Here is a 16,762-nt window from a genome sequence, read left to right on the forward strand (position 1 = left end):
TATAAAATGTGTGAGAAATGCCAAAAATGAGGCATATCAGCTTTTTAAGTAGTTCACAAGTAGGTGTAAAACTCTGTTTCCTAGCCACCACCACTTGTGAACTTTGCCCAGGTTTTTTTTTGTGCTAAGAGGTTGAGAATTGTGGTGAGAAATGAATTCACTAAATGATAGCCATTAAGTTTCAGACTTCCTTTTTTTCTTTTTTTTAAGAAAGCTGCTGATTTGGCATAGTAATATGTTGCTCTGACTGTAGTGCATAGGGTCCAGGGCTCAAAACTTGCTAGTGAAATACATGGTGGTAACACATTTTATTCTAGCAACTTTACAAAATTATACAGAAGCAACGTTTAAATGTGTCCCTGGTAAGTCCCTAGCCCCCACCACTTGTGAGCTTTGTCCATTTTTTTGTGCTAAGAATTGAGAGCTATGGTGAGAAGTGAGAACTGAATTTGTATTCTCCCATTATTGGCCTTGTTTGTCCAGGGTTTTTGTGCTAAGAGGTTGAGAGCTATGGTGAGAAGTGAGAAATGAATTCACTAAATGATAGCCATTAAGTTTCAGTCTTCCTATTTTTCAGGAAGCTGCTGACTTGACATAGTGGTATGTTGCTCTGGCTGTAGTGTATATGATCCTGGATTCAAAACGTGCCAGTGAAATGCATGGTGGTAACACAACATTTTATTCTAGCAACTTTACAAAATTATACAAGCGATGTTTAAAATGTGTCCCTGGTTTTTGACCTTTTGCCCCCCCCCCCCAAAAAAAAATGAAATTGAAAATAAGTGCGAGATGCTGTGTAAGATGCCTATGGCTTACACTACTGTCATTCTATTTATAGTGTGGATGTGGAAGTAAACGTTTATGATGAAAATGTTCTGAATTGGGCAGTTTTATCATTATTGGTTCATGCATTTTGTTTCATTGCCTTCAGTACAGCCTACTGGAAAAATGCAACTTCAAACAATAAATTTAAACTGCGCTCTAACAAGTGTGTTGTATTATACAATGAATATAATTTAATAAAGTCAGGAAGGTATATCAAAGAAAACAACACATGTATGTTTCTTGTTTTGTGTGCAAGGGGCCACTGATTTGAAAACAGCCCAAAGGTAATCTTTATCTACCACTGGCCAGATGCATTTTCTTTGGATGTGGTGTGGGTTTCAGTGTTGTTTCAATGAATGTGAGTTTCAAGGGCAGAGAAGTTTTAATGCCAAGTCTATTTTCATTGTGAGACAGTATTGCTTTGTTTACCAGATGTCTATAAGTGTTTCTGCATTGTTGTGCTGTAAAGTGTAAAAAATAAAATCCAAATAATCATTATAGAAGTAAAGTAGTATGCACACATTAGTGTTTATGGTAAATGGGACGAAATAGCCAGTTAATGGGACATTGGAATGGCTGCAGGGGGATTCTGGTGCCATATTTTGGTTGTCAGTTCTTCAGTTTGCGTTTGAAAATTAGTATCCCACAATTCCCATTGGAGAGGGTGTGGTTATGTAATTATGTATGCAAATTAGATGTTAAACAGCGTACAGATTTGTACCTATTTTTTATGGGCCTTGTCCAGGTTTTTGATGTTTCCAGGTTGAGGGGTATGATGTGCATGCTGATTATGACAAATAGTTTAATTTACATAAAACTTTTTTTTTTTTTTTTGCATCTGAGATTCTGAATGTTCATTTAAAGAAGCATGGTAGAAATAAAGATGCAGGCATATTCATTTTTAATAACTGCACTTTTGTTTATACAAGGTGGCGAAGGCTAAGGATAAGGTGTATGAAGAGTTGTATGAAAGATTGGAGGCTAAGGAGGGAGAAAAGGACCTGTACCGATTGGCTAGACAGAGGGACTGAGCTAGTAAAGATGTGCAGCAGGTAAGGGTGATAAAGGATAATGAGGGAAACATACTGACAAGCGAGGAGAGTGTGTTGAGCAGATGGAAAGAGTACTTTGATGGGCTGATGAATGAAGAGAATGAGAGGGAGAGAAGGCTGGATGATGTGTGAATAGTGAATCATGAAGTGCAGTGGATTAGCAAGGAGGAAGTAAGGATAGCTATGAAGAGGATGACGAATGGAATGGAAAGGCTGTTGGTCCAGATGACACAGCTGTGGAAGCATGGTGGTGTTTAGGTGAAATGGCAGTGGAGTTTTTAACTAGATTGTTTAATGAAATCTTGGTAAGTGAGAGGATGCCTGAGGAATGGAGCAAAAGTGTTTTGGTACCGATTTTTAAGAATAAGGGTGATGTGCAGAACTGTAGTAACTACAGAGGGATTAAATTGATCAGTCACAGCATGAAGTTATGGGAAAGAGTAGTGGAAGCTAGGTTAAGAAGGGAAGTGATGATTAGTGATCAGCAGTATGGTTTCATGCCAGGAAAGAGCACTACAGAAGCGATGTTTGCTCCGAGATTGTTGATGGAGAAGTACAGAGAAGGTCAGAAGGAGTTGCATTGTGTCTTTGTGGACTTAGAGAAAGCATATGACAGGGTGCCTAGAGAGGAGTTGTGGTATTGTATGAGGAAGTCGGGAGTGTCAGAGAAGTATGTAAGAGTGGTACAGGATATGTATGAGGGTAGTGTGACAGCAGTGAGGTCTGCTGTGGGATTGATGGATGTGTTCAAGGAGGAGGTGGGATTACATCAAGGATCAGCTCTGAGCCCTTTCTTATTTGCAATGGTGATGGACAGGTTGACATACGAGATCAGACAGGAGTCCTTGTGGACTATGATGTTTGCAGATGACATTGTGATCTGTAGTGAGAGTAGGGAACAGGTGGAGGAGACCCTGGAGAGGGGGAGATATGCTCTAGAGAGAAGAGGAATGAAGCTCAGCAGGACTAAGACAGAATATATGTGTGTGAATGAGAGGGAGGATAGAGGAATGGTGAGGATGCAGGGAGTACAGGTGGCAAAGGTGGATGAGTTTAAATACTTGGGATCAACAGTTCAGAGTAATAGTGAGTGTGGAAAAGAGGTGAAGAAGAGAGTACAGGCAGGATGGAGTGGGTGGAGAAGAGTGTCAGGAGTAATTTATGACAGACGAGTACTAGTAAGAGTGAAAGGGAAGGTCTACAAGAGGGTAGTCTATGTTATATGGGTTGGAGACAGTGGCATTGATAAAAAGGCAGGAGTCAGAGCTGGACGTGGCAGAGTTAAAGATGTTAATATTTGCAATGGGTGTGACGTGGCTGGACAGGATTAGGAATAAGTATATTAGAGGGTCAGCCCAGGTTGGAAGTTCTGAGACAAAGCCGGAGAGGCAAGATTACGTTGGTTTGGACATGTGCTGAGGAGGGATACAGAGTATATTGGGAAAAAGATACTAAGGATGAAGCTGCCAGGTAACAGGAAAAGAGGAAGGCCTAAGATAAGGTTTATGGATGTGGTGAGAGAGGACATGCAGGTGGTTGGTGTGACAGAGCAAGATGCAGAGGACAGGAAGAAATGGAAACAGATGATTCGCTTTGGTGACCCCTAATGGGAGCAGCTGAAAGAAGAAGACTTTTGTTTATACACACTTTTTCCACAGTTATGGATACTGTCTACAATGCCAAAGGGAGCAAAAGTCAACAGTTTTAGGAGGGATAAAGAGGGACAGAGCTAAAATTCAAGTCAAAATTTGTCTTTTAATTCCATCTGTAAGGGGTGGGATACCCTAATCATTCTTGGCTAGTTTTAGAAGGCATAGTAAGGTTTAAGAGGACACCATCTCCCCCTTGCCAATGGAATTATTGGGAAACATAATATACAGTCTTCATGCATACTTCTCTTATCTTAGGTGTATATTAGGATGATGATCACTGAGGCCGTTGTAAGCCTAACCATGCAACCTAAATACATCCCACAAATTATTTTGCCTTAGAGGTTATTTAAGAGGAGTATATTATTTAGGGCATGACTTAATGTCTGCCTCTGTTCATCAGAGATGTAGGTGTTGGGCCAGGGATGAATTTCTGATTTCCCATTCAGTGGTCCACATTGTGCTTAAATAGGATTAATGAAGGGCTCTGCTTCACATGGATGGAGAGTGTACTTCAGAGCATAGCAGTAATGAATTAAGTAAAGAAGGGAGAGTAAAGAGGTATAAGGAATGAAACGGTACTTCTTCACATTAAGGGATGTAGTTTATCCTGGTTTTGAGCAAGAACAGAGCTAGAATTTTGCTAGGAAGTCTTTTATAGTGGTTTTGAAAGAAGGGAGGGAAGGTAGAGACCTGATGGATACAGGTAAGGAGGAGTTCCAGACCTTGCATCAGTACAGACAATGCCCAGCAGATTTGCTAGGTTTGTAGACAGACAGGAGTTTTTGGTTACTGTATTGCACTGACCGACTGGGAACATAATTGTATAAAATGTTTTTTTAGTGCTGGACAGGCAGATGAATGCTGGATAATTAGTTAATAATTTGTAATTTTGTTACAATTAGTGGTGTTATTTAATATTAGTGTAGCCGTTAATTGTATTTTTATAAAAGAAAATTGCATTTCAGATTTGTACAAGTTCAAAGTTTGATATAACTTCAAATGTTAATATAAGTAAAACACTATTATTCTGGTTTACTTTTGTGGAGTTTATATTTTGTCTGTTCTTCAGTTTGCATTTTGAATGTTGGTATGCCACAATTCCATCGGAGTGGGTGGGATTACATAATTATATATGCAACTTTTATGTTAATAAGTGTCCAGATTTTTGGTCAGATGTTCATCGTGTTTCACTGTTGCAGTCCTAACCAATGAGTTATCTAGCTCCCAGTAGCCCTCGATCGGCCAGAATACCAAAGGTAAGTAAAAATGACATCGGCTGTCATCAGTTGTAAAGGATGTCCGATACAAAAGGAGGCAGCCGACGTCAGTTCCTCGGTCTTCCTTGCCGCGGAGCCCAAAGCAGAAGCATTTCTTGCACAAGTGCCGGTCGGCAGTTTACCTTTTTTTTGGTTTCCGACTGCAAAGTTGAAGTCAACTACAGCTAAGTACCCCATTGTGGATCCTCTTTTCTTGCCTTAACGAATGTCAGAAAAGGTTAATAATGTTAACCTGTGGAAAGCAGATTCCCCATAGAGATTTTCATTCCTATTGTATTATTTGTTTAGGCCTTGACCACGACGTTCCTAATTGTGATATCTGTGCTTCCTTTAATCCACTTACTATTTGTCGTCGGGCTAAGCTTTTAGCTAAACATTTTGGAGTTTGGCTTAAGTTTGTCGGTATGGCGTCCGCTGGTCTTCAGGCTTCGAATATCCCCAAGAAGTGTAAGGATAAGGACTGCAACAGGCTTCAGAGAGTCAAGTCCTCGGATGATGTTAAGTTGGTCGTCAGTCATGTGGTAGCCAATGAGGCACCTTTGCAGCCCCTGCAGCCCACAGATTTTCAACCACAGGCCTTGGTTGAAACCATTTCAGATGCCCCCAGGCCTCCAGCTTCCATTTTGCCTTCTGATCTTTCGCCTGTCGTCTTTTCATCTGGATCCAGAGCTGCTAAGCTGACTCTGGTGTCAGAGGCCTCAATTCTTCGTTCAGACAGCAAGCTCATACTGATGACCTCTGCTGCAACTTCGGCAGTTGCCAGGCCTCCCGAGTCCTTCAGACTTGCAGGTAAATCTTCCATTCCTAAGCCTGTGAAAAAGCAGGCTCCAGTTTCTTCTTGTTCCCCTCAATCCCAAATGGTAAAAATGGCTAATGACCTTTTGACCCTTATTAGGGGTTCACAGACTCCTCCTTCTAAAAGGGGTAGGGATGTATCTTCTGAGGCTTTGTCTTTTTCTGGTTCTGATACTTCTAGCATTTCTGCTGATGAAGAGGAAGTTTCTCAGGTTTCTTTCTCCTTTTGAGGGTTCAGATGCAGGGGAGTCCATCCCTTCTGCTTCTCCTCCAGTGGATTTCTCTTTTGGTAATACTTTGAATACTTTCAGGGAGAATTTTAAATGGGAAAGTCAAGATTAGCCCCAATCTAAGAAGAGGATTAGGGAGTTTTTGGATTTGCCTCAGCATAAGCCTCTGGCTATTCCCCCAGTGTTGGAAGTGGTTGATGATGTTTTTCTGGAAAATTCCTTGACTCCAAATTCAGTTCCTCCTGCTCCCAGGAAACCTGACAGGTACTATAGAGTCCCTGATTCTCATTTGTTTCTTTTCAGGAATCCATTGGCTGATCCAGAGGTTATTTCTCAAGGCCCTAAAGGAGTTAAGGCCACTGTTACCAAAAATCCTGTTCCTTCCCTTCTGACAGGGAATCTAGGAACCTAGATAGGTGGGGTAAAAAAGTTTATACCTCTGCCACTCTTGCTATTAGGTCTACTGATTGTCTTTTTCATATGCTGAAGTACCAGCAGCACACCTTGGAAGCTATTAAGTCTAGGATAGCAAGTGTGCCTCTGTTGGCAGAGAGTAAGGATATGCAGGATTTGCTGAATTCTGCCAGTCTTGTTAATAAACATTCATTACATTGTGGTTTTGATATTCTAGAAGCCTCCTGCAGGGCTACAACTACTGGATCTGTTATTAGAAGGCACACTTGGCTCAGGGAACAGCCCTTACCAGAGCCTGTCAAGGCTAAGCTTTTAGATGTACCTTCGCATAAGGACAGTCTTTTTGGCAGCAAAGCAGAGGAAGTGCTCAAGAAGATGGAGGATAAGGCCAAGTCTATGCAAAAAGTTAAAGACGTTCTGCTAGTTCAACCTCCTCGCTTTAGCAGGAATTACCCTTCTAAGAGTTGGATGTTTCCTGATACCAGCAGACAGAACTGTTCTAGGACTAGAGGTTACAAATCTTCTAGGGGGCAGGTGGCTACCCCTCAAAGGTCTAAGTGTTGGCAGGCTTCCTCTTCCAAGACGGGAGGTTCTAAGCCTGCATCTCAATTCAAAAATTCTCAATGACTCTGTCCAACTTCTGCCTGTTCTTGCCTGCCCGGAGAGTCTTTTAGGGGGAAGGTTGGCCTTTTTTCCAAATGTCTGGGCCACCATCACGAACAACAAATGGGTACTCAGAACTGTATCCCTAGGACACAAGTTTTCTTTCCACACCTTTCCGGTACCCAAAGGATTCCTGGACATTCCTCCAAACCAAAGGGCCGAAGTAGAAAAACAAATTTTGTCTCTGTTACATCTGGAGCAATAGAATCAGTTCCTGTTCTGCGGGTAGGCCAGGGTTTCTATTCCAGACTTTTCCTAGTTCCAAAAAAGAAGGCACCTGGCGTCATATCCTAGATCTATCCATCCTGAACTCTTTCTTGGTAATTTCAAAATGCTCACTCTGCATCAGTTGCTGCCAATGTTAGAAAAGGATTCTTGGCTGGTAACTTTGGATCTCAAAGAAGCTTATCTGCACATCCGTACCATGGAAGGTTGCAGGCAATACCTTTGTTTCAGGGTGGGCAAGCAACATTATCAATTCTCTGCGCTGCCCTTTGGCTTATCGACTGCTCCCAGAGTTTTCACAAAGTGCCTGGCTCCAGTCATTGCTTTTTGCAGGCAGAAGAAAATTCAGATTTAGCCATACTTGGACGACTGTCTAATTCAAGCAAATTCTCAGGAACAGCTGTTAAAGGATCTAGAATTTGTAAAGACTCTTCTCTCTTCCCTGGGTTACACTCTCAAAGAGGAAAAATCAAAAATGGTGCCATCCAAGGAGATAACATTCCTGGGAGCAAGTCTGAACACAGCCACCCAGATGACATATCTCACCCAGGAGAAGCAGACAACTCTCAGTTTACCTCAAGGACTTGGCAAGCCTGTCTCAGCTCCCTGCAAGGAAATACCTGCAAGCTCTGGGATTCATGGCCTCTTGCATTCTCATGATTCCATATGCAAGACTGCATATGAGGAAATTGCAATGGTACCTCAAGAACATTTGTTGTCAACACACACAGGACCTGGATATGATAATTCTTCTGCTTCCATGTCTGCAGAGTTTATATGGTGGGCGACAGCCTGTCTACAAAACAAAGGCATACCTTTTTGCCCCTTGCCACTCAAGTTCTTACCACAGACGCATCAGACTACACCTGGGGAGCTCACCTGGATGGCAGATACATACAGGGACATTGGGAATGCACAACAGATGCACCTGCACATAAATTTGAAGGAGTAGGTTAGCTTTCAAGCATCATCTTTCTCCAGGGAACCTGCTCATCAGAACAGATAACACCACAGGCATGTGGTACATCAACAAGCAGGGAGGGACTCATTCTTACCCCCTGTGCAAGCAGAGCATGAATCTTTGGTCCATAGCAGCATCCCTGGGCCTGCATCTCCTAGCTCATTTTCTTCCAGGAAGGCTCAATGTTTTGGCAGACCAGTTCAGCAGACAGACCCTGGATCCTCACGAGTGGCAGCTGAACAGAGCAGTTTTTTACAGCATCATTCAACGTTGGGGCGCACCTCAGGTGGATCTTTTCTCCTCTCCAGACAACCATCTTCTACCTCTTTTTTGCACCAATCAGCATCACAGCAGAGCATGGAAAGTGGATGCTCTGTCCTTCCCTTGGAAGCTGCTGTCTGTTTATGCCTTCCCTCCTCTTCCTCTTCTTCCCAGAGTAGTATTGAAGATCAGGGACGAACGACCAAGGACTGTTCTCATAGCTCCGGACTGGCCCAGATAGCATTGGTATCCACTGCTTCGCATTCTCTCCCAATTTCCTCCTTGGCATGTTCCTGTTAAGCCAGATCTTTTGGTTCAGGAAGAGGGAAACATTCTACATCCTCATCTTCAGTCTCTCCATTTGGCAGCATGGCTCATTGTATGACTCCATCCTTTTTTTCTTCCCTTTCCCAGCAGGTGGTTGGCGTGCTGAGGGAGGCCAGGAGGCCTAGTACCTAGGAAGTCCTGCGCTGGCAAATGGGAAAGATTCTCTCATTGGATGCAGGCTAGAGGAGAATCTTCTTCTCAGCCTACCCTTCCTCTGATTCTGGAATACCTGGCTGATTTGCTTCAGGGTGGTCTTTCTTTTTCCTCTATCAAGATCCATGCTTCAGCCATTTCTGCTCATTGTTCTTTTGAGCAGCCCATTTTCTCTCATCCCCTGATGAAAATGTTTCTCAGAGGTGCTTGCAACTTAAAACCTCCCAGAAGGGCACCTACTCTTTTGTTCTAGAGAAACTCACTCTTCCTCCTTTTGAGCTAGCTGCCACTGCAGATTTAAAGTTTCTCTCTTGGAAGACTGCTTTCCTCTTGGCTATAACTTCAGCAAGGAGGGTTTCAGAGCTGCAAGCTTTGATGGCTGTGGAGCCTTTTCTTATTTTCCATGCAGGTGGAATCTCTCTGAGAACCAACCCCTCCTTTATGCCTAAGGTGGTTTCTAGCCTGACTCTTAATCAGTCCATGCACCTTCCTACCTTCTTTCCTAATCCTCGAAATAGAGGTGAAAGAATCCTACATTCTCTTGATGTGCACTGACAGCTCAGGTTTTACCTGGATAGGACTAAAGACCTTTGGAAATCAGCACAGTTATTGGTCAGTTTTTCCCCTGGAGCCTAGGGCAAGGCTGTTTCTAAGAAAACCATTTCTAAATGGATTGCACATTGTATTACTTTTAGTTATTCCTTTTATCGCAAGGTTCCTCCTCAAGGGGTTAGGACCCACTCAACTAGAGCAGCTTCCACTTCTGCAGCCTTTTTAAGGGGTGTCCCTACTAAAGACATTTTGGAGACTGCCACATGGTCTTCTGTTCACACTTTCACAAAGCATTATAATTTGCCTTTGTTTTCAAGAGCCAGGGCAGGGTTTGCCACTGCTGTTTTGCAGGGCATTATCTCCAATCCTTGAGTGTGTTGTTTCCTCCTCCCTTTTCTCTGGGCTTTGGTAATCAACCCATTGGTTAGGACTGCAACACTGAAACACGATGAACATAGTACAGTTGTGTACACCTACCATAAATGTAGATGTTCGAGTGTATTCACTGTTGCAGTCCTGATTTCCCTCCCTCCTTCCCCCTTTTTGGTCCTCTCCTATTCTCTTTTCCTAAGGTACAGGCTAAATTTGGTATTATTTGCCAAAATATCTTTTGGTTTAAGCCATGTTTTCCTGGGGCTTCTGACTGTTATGGCAAGAAAGACTGAGGAAGTGATGTCACCTGCCTCCTTTTGTATCGGACATCCTGACATCCTTTACAACCAATGACAGCCAATATTTTTACTTACCTTTGGTATTCTGGCCGATCGAGAGCTACCGGGAGCCAGATAACCCATTGGTTAGGACTGCAACAGTGAATACACTCGAACATCTACATTTATGGTAAGTGTACACAACTGTACTTTCTAACTACTTTTCATGGGCCTTTGTCCATATTTTTGTTGATTCCAGGTTGAGAGGTATGGTTACAGGCATTATCTTGCAAGCCTCCTTACCTATTCTTTCATAAAGACAGGGTGTCTTTGCGAACACACCCTTCCTTTTTACCAAAAGTAGTAACTGACACTAATATCAATCAGATTATACAACTTCCAGTATTTTTTCCAAAATGTTCAAACAAAGGCAAATATTATCCTGCATTTGCTAGTTGTCTAAGACAATTACATTTTACCTTCACAGAACAAAGGAATTCAGAAAATCTAATCAGTTGTTTGTTTCATTCTCTTCTGCTTCTCTGGGCAAACCAATTTATAGGGTTACTCTGGCTAGATGGCTCAAGGACTGCATAACCTTAATTTATAACAAATGTAAAGTGCAGCTGTTGGGACCTATAAAGGCACCTTCTACAAGGGCAATAGCCGCTTCTATAGTCTTCCATGCCAGAGCTTCTGTAGATGATATATGCGCAGTGGCTACTTGGGCATCCCCGCACACCTTTATTACTCATTGCAAGTTGGATCTGGTCTCTAGGGACAAGCATCCTTTGGTTCGATGGTGTTTAGGAATATTCTTCCGTGAGACCTCCCAAGATTTCAGTAGCAGGGGACTCTGTCCCACAGTCAAGGATTTAGTGAAGATTGACAACATCAGATAAAGAAGTTGTCTTACCATAGCGTTCCATCTGTGTTGTTGATCTTCACTTATCCTTGACAACTCCACCCTCCTTCCCCCTGCCTTTCAAGCTTTTTGGTGGAACAGATCTATCCCAACAGATTGTATTATTCCTTTATGAATACAGATATGGTCTCTGATCTGTTATTTCCTGTCTGTCACTATCTTATGCAAACTCGATCTGAGGTAATCTTGAGAGGAGCATTATGGGTAGAGTTAAGCTTGAGAGGTTTTTAGAAGACATGATCTGGAATAATGGCTGAGTCAGTTCTGATATACAGAACCAAATCTACAGTCAAAAATAAGTGAAGATCAGTAACACAGATGGAATGTTATGGTAAAACATAACTTCTTTTTTCCTATGCTCGAGTCTCATCTTCTAGAGATACTTCTGCATCTGAAGCCCTTCAGAACCTTCTAACCAAGATCTCTGACAAGCCTAACCCAGACCTTCACTCTCTCTAACTATGAGCACTCCAGTTTCAGTAATAACTAGGGACTCTTCAAAACCCTTTAGGGTAATCCAGATGCCCACTTCTAACTCTACCATGAGGTCTAATACTAGAAAAACATTCAGGAGTAAATGGACACATCTTTTCTATATAAGCTACTTCTAAAGGTTTGGATCCATTTGCTGCTCTGATTCTGGTTGTACTAAACTACCTTTCTCAGTATTTTGTTACAGAATTAGGCTATTCCTTTATGGAGTTGCACCTAGCTGCATTTCATACTTTCATCATGATTCTGACTTCTTGCCAGTAGCATCATTGAAAGTTTGTAAAGCCCTTTTTATAGATACTTATCTGGCCTAAGGATCCTGTCTCTGTATAGGACTTGTACATTATTTTAGAGAAATTAACTTTTCTTCTCTTGGACTTACAGCTTCGATAGAATTTTTTTTCTAGTAGTTTCTGTTTCCACTACAACAGTTACTAAGTTACAAGCCTTATGAGTCATCCGTCCATACTTAGTCTTCAACAACAATAGTAACACTGCAGACTAACTTATCTGTGTTAAAAGTAGCCACTTAAACAAAGCACAGTGGTCTGCTTACCTCCCTGTATTATTTTCTAACAGAGGCAAATATTTCATTATCTTCATAACTGGGATGTCACATCAACAGTCACCACCTCTCTAGATTCAGATCCAGTGTCCTACCTTCTTTGAGAGCCATGCCCACTTGTCACAGGTCTTTTCTGATACAGTCCATTCATCTCTTGGCTGAACATCCTAATCTCCTGTTGTCTTCCCCAAATCTGCTTTATCAAATTGCCTTTTGTTTTCTTGCACATATGAGCAAACCACCTTGATCTGTTCTCCTTGATCTTCTCTTCATCTGTGACTGCTTTTTTGCACATGTGACCAAACCACTGTAATCATTTCTTGACTGGTATTTCTGCTTCCTCTTGGATGGTCTTTTTTTTTCATATGTCTCGCACTGTAAATCCTACTAGCCATCTTAGGCGGATTATCTCCATCACCTCAAGTTTCCTCAGCTTCTCTACCCTCACTCCCAGGCTTCTGTACCATCCAGCAACAATGTTTACATCACTGATTTGTATACCCCACATATCAGTTTCTTTATAATTCTTTTATCATGTACCCCCTGACATTTTGTGCCAGTTGGCTTCAGCCCATCTGATTCTAACTTTGACCTCCTCATTCAGGCTTCCCTTCTCCTTAGCCGCTTCATCCAGATACTTGAACCTGCTACCTCCACTGTTTTTTCTTTTGTCTCAGTTTTCATCACAAGTGACTTCAGTATTTTGCATTTCAGTCCCCTATCTTCTGAAGTTCTTGTTTAGAGTCTGCTTTTAATGCAACTGTGTCAGCATACAACTGCTTTGTTGATCTCTCCACGCGGTTCATCACCATTGTGAACTGGAATGGACTCAGCTCTGATTCCTGAGGAGCACACAGTCCCTGTGGAAAAATGGAAACCCCTCTGTAAGTCCAGTTCATATTTGTGTCACTGTACATAGCCTGCACTGTTTTCTGGAATTAAGATGAATGTTTGTTACATTGTATAGAGGTCCACAAACAGCTCATATTTTATCTGAATAGAACTATAAGGAAAGGTGCACAATTGTCTTATATTTCTAGTAAGAAAACTGTACTCAAAATTTTCAAAAATTACTTATTCAGATATATGAGTGTGGTAAACATAAATGACAAGCAATTACAGACACAGTACGGTATATTGGATTTTTTTGATTTACACTCATTACCCCAAGTATTCCAAATTATTTCTCACAATTGCACAGTAGTCTTGAAAAAACAGACAACTAACTGAGCAAGTGACAAGGCAGTAAGTTGCATTGATCCACAAATAGCTCCCACCCCCACCCAGCAGTTATAGCCAGTTTGTCATGTGCAGCTCGTCTGATTATGATAAAAAATACTGTTTAAGCTTGGCACAAGAATCATGAGTAAAGCTAAAATATAATGAGGAGCAAAATTGCAAAAATCAGTGACGGATTTTAACTATTGTTCTTAATATACATAGAAAGTTACTAGAATAGCAGATGTTCTTCGTTTTCCATTGCTGCAGTCCTTACTATTGGGTATAGTCCGCATCCAGTCGGCCCGAATACCAGAGTATAAGGCTGACGTCGGCCAGGGCGCATTAGACTGACGTCAGTACGTCAGGGTACTAATGCGCATGACCGGCGTCATATCCTCAGTCTTTTTTGCCGCGTGGTCCGATGCAGAAGCAGTTTTGCGAGTGCAGGTTGGCGTTCTGAAATATTTCCGAAACCGGAGTTTCAGACCGAATCAGAGTTGGCTAAGTACCCGTTGGGGAACATTTTGTTTTTCTTGCCTCAGTATTTAACCGGATGTCAGAAAAAGTGAATAACTGTATTTCTTGTGGGAAACAAATACCTCATAGGGATTACCATACATTGTGTATACCTTGTTTAGGGCCTGAGCACGACGTTGTTGGTTGCCGCTCTTGTGCTAGGTTTAACAAACGCACTATTAAGAGGAGGTTAGACTGTGCCAGATTAGTGTTTGGGAAGCGTTGCAATTATAAAATGCCGCCGGATGCTCCGGCGCCGCTTCGCCCAAGAAGCGCAAGGACAAAACAGCGAAGCCTAGGGTTGATGAACCGGCAGTCCCGGACGTCGGTTCTTTAGGAGGCTCAGTGGAGCCAGAGGTTTTGCCAGGAGTTTCTATGGAATCTCAGGCAGAAACTTTACTGTTACAGGATGTACCCTCTCAGGAGGCAGGCCAGGCTGAGGGCGCTTCTCAGGTAACTATTCTTCCCTCTCTTCCCAAAGTAGTTAGAGCCTCTCCTTCTGTTGCCAAAACTTCTTTTAGAGGTAGGCCAAGTTCAGCTTCAGTAGGGGCTTCTCCTAGCATTTCGGGTTCTGTACCTAAGAAACATATGCTTAAAATGGCAGAAGATTTGATTACTATGATTAGAGGTTCTATGGGCCCTCCTGATAAGAGGCCTAGGGTGGAACCAGAGTTTGACGGTTTTGAACAGGGTTCAGGGGCTTCTGAGTCTTCTGCGGAAGATTTGCAGGAGTATCCTCATTATTCTGATTCTGATGTGGATGATGCCACTCCTTGACTTCTCCTCCTGAGGATTTTTTCAGAGACTCTGCATTCCATGAGGGAGCACTTTAAATGGGAAGGCCAGGATTACTCTGATTCCAGGAAGAGGCTTAGGGAATTCTTGTTTTTACCCCAGCATAGGCCCTTACCTATACCTCCTGTGTTGAATGTGGTGGAAGATGTTTTTGCAGAGGCTTCCCTGAACCCTGATTCTTTGCCTCCTGCTCCTGTTAAACCTGATAGGTACTATAGGGTGCCCAAGCTCATAAGTATTTGTTTAAGAGTCCTAGGGCGGACCCAGAAACTGTTTCTCAGGGGCCTAAAGGTGTTAAGGCCTCTGTGGTTAAAAATCCTGTTCCCACTGACAAAGAGGCAAGGGCGTTGGATAGGTGGGGTAAGAAAGTGTATACTTCTTCCACTCTAGCCATGAGAGCGTTGAATTGTCAGTTTCACATGCTGAAATATCAAAATTATCTCCTTTCACAATTGAAATCTAAGGTGGATGCTTTGGCGGAAGGTATTGATTGTAAAGAATTGCTGGATTTAGTTTATGTGTCTGAACAAGTGGGCAAGCATTCTTTGCAATGTGGTTTTGATGCTGTGCAGGCCTCCTCGAGGGTGGCTGCCACTAGTTCTGTTCTTCGCAGGCATGCCTGGTTGAGGGATCAAAATTTGGCTGAGCATGTTAAGACAAGGATTTTGGATGCTCCTTTACAGTCTGATGTGTTGTTTGGTTCACCTGTGGAAGCAGTTTTAAAGAAAATGGAGGACAAAGCTAAGTCTATGCAAACTGTGAAAGATTTTTTGCAGGTAGAGCCACCAAGTTTAGTAGAAATTGGCCTGCTAAGGGGTGGACATATCCTGCTTATGATTCCCAGTCTAGGGGTAGGTCTAGACGTGGTAGGGGCAGGGCTCAAGGTTCTTTTAGGCCTAGAACAGGAGTTCACCTGCTCAGACTTCTGGTGAGGGCAGGGGTCAGTCCTTTCGTAAACAGACTCAATGACCTGCCTTTTCAGCTGCCAGTAGATTCTCGTCTGGCAGCTCCTTTGGGAGGACGACTGTCTCTTTTCAAAGAAAATTGGGATTCAATTACTCAAGACAGATGGGTGTTGGACATCATTCACCACGGTTACAGATTTTATTTCCATACAATGCCCCTTTCAAAGGCATGCCAGACGTTCCTCCTCCACAAAGAAAAGAGGCTCACAAGCAAGTTTCCCAGTTACTCCAAATGGGGCCATTCAGCCAGTCCCTGTATCAGAAAGGGGCCTAGGATTTTATTCTCGCATGTTCCTAGTACCAAAGAAGGGGAACACGTGGAGACCGATTTTGGATTTATCTCTCCTCAACACTTATCTGGACATTCCCAAGTTCAAGATGTTGACGTTACAACAGCTTTTACCCCTGCTGGGCAAAGATCACTGGATGGTAACTTTAGATCTCAAGGAAGCTTACCTTCATGTGCCTATCAGGCTAAGTTACAGGAAGTATCTGCGGTTTCAACTGGAGATTCTCATTATCAGTTCTCTGCATTGCCCTTTGGCTTATCTACTGCCCAGAGTATTCACAAAGGTTCTGGCTCCAGTGATAGCTTACTTCAGGCTACAAGGAATTCAAATCTATCCTTATTTAGACGACTGCCTGATTCTGGCTCAAGAAAAGGAAGACCTTCTACAGCATCTGGAATATGTTATAGCAGTGCTAAGATGCCTAGGGTATTCTGTGAACGAAATAAAGTCCAGTCTAGTACCCTCTCAAGACATGTGCTTTCTGGGTGTGAGACTGAATACAGCAGCCCAGATGGCCTTTTTAACCCCGGACAAACAAAAGAGTCTATCACTTTACTTCCATCAACTATCTCATCAGTCCGTGCTGACTGCAAAGACAGTCCTTCAAGCATTAGGGTTCATGGCATCTTGTATTCTGGTGCTACCCAATGCCAAACTGCATATGAGGAAGTTACAATGGTATCTCAAAAATGTATGGACACAGCACTGCCAGGATTTAGACACTGTCATTCGAATAATACCTTGCCTTCAAAGAGAATTTTTGTGGTGGGCTCAGGAATGTCACCTAAACAAGGGACTCTCTGTGACCCGGCCAGAGGCGAGTCAGATTTTAATGACAGATGCCTCGGACATTGCTTGGGGTGCTCATCTAAATGGAAAGTGGATACAAGACAAGTGGCCTGCCAGACTACAGCATCTACATATCAACATGAAGGAGATGTTAGCAGTCCAGTTCG

The 16,762-nt window shown here is 42.6% G+C and overlaps 1 protein-coding gene across 4 annotated transcripts in view; it reads left to right on the top strand.

Moving 5' to 3' along the window:
- The window catches only part of LOC122816558 (katanin interacting protein), a 3,576,055-nt gene that overhangs the window by 3,320,622 nt on the left and 238,671 nt on the right, over positions 1–16,762 (top strand). The gene's annotated exons all lie outside the window — the stretch shown is intronic.

This window comes from Protopterus annectens, chromosome 12.part0, assembly GCF_019279795.1.
Source record: "Protopterus annectens isolate FY-2018-M chromosome 12.part0, PAN1.0, whole genome shotgun sequence".
NCBI classification, from domain to species: Eukaryota; Metazoa; Chordata; order Ceratodontiformes; family Protopteridae; genus Protopterus; species Protopterus annectens.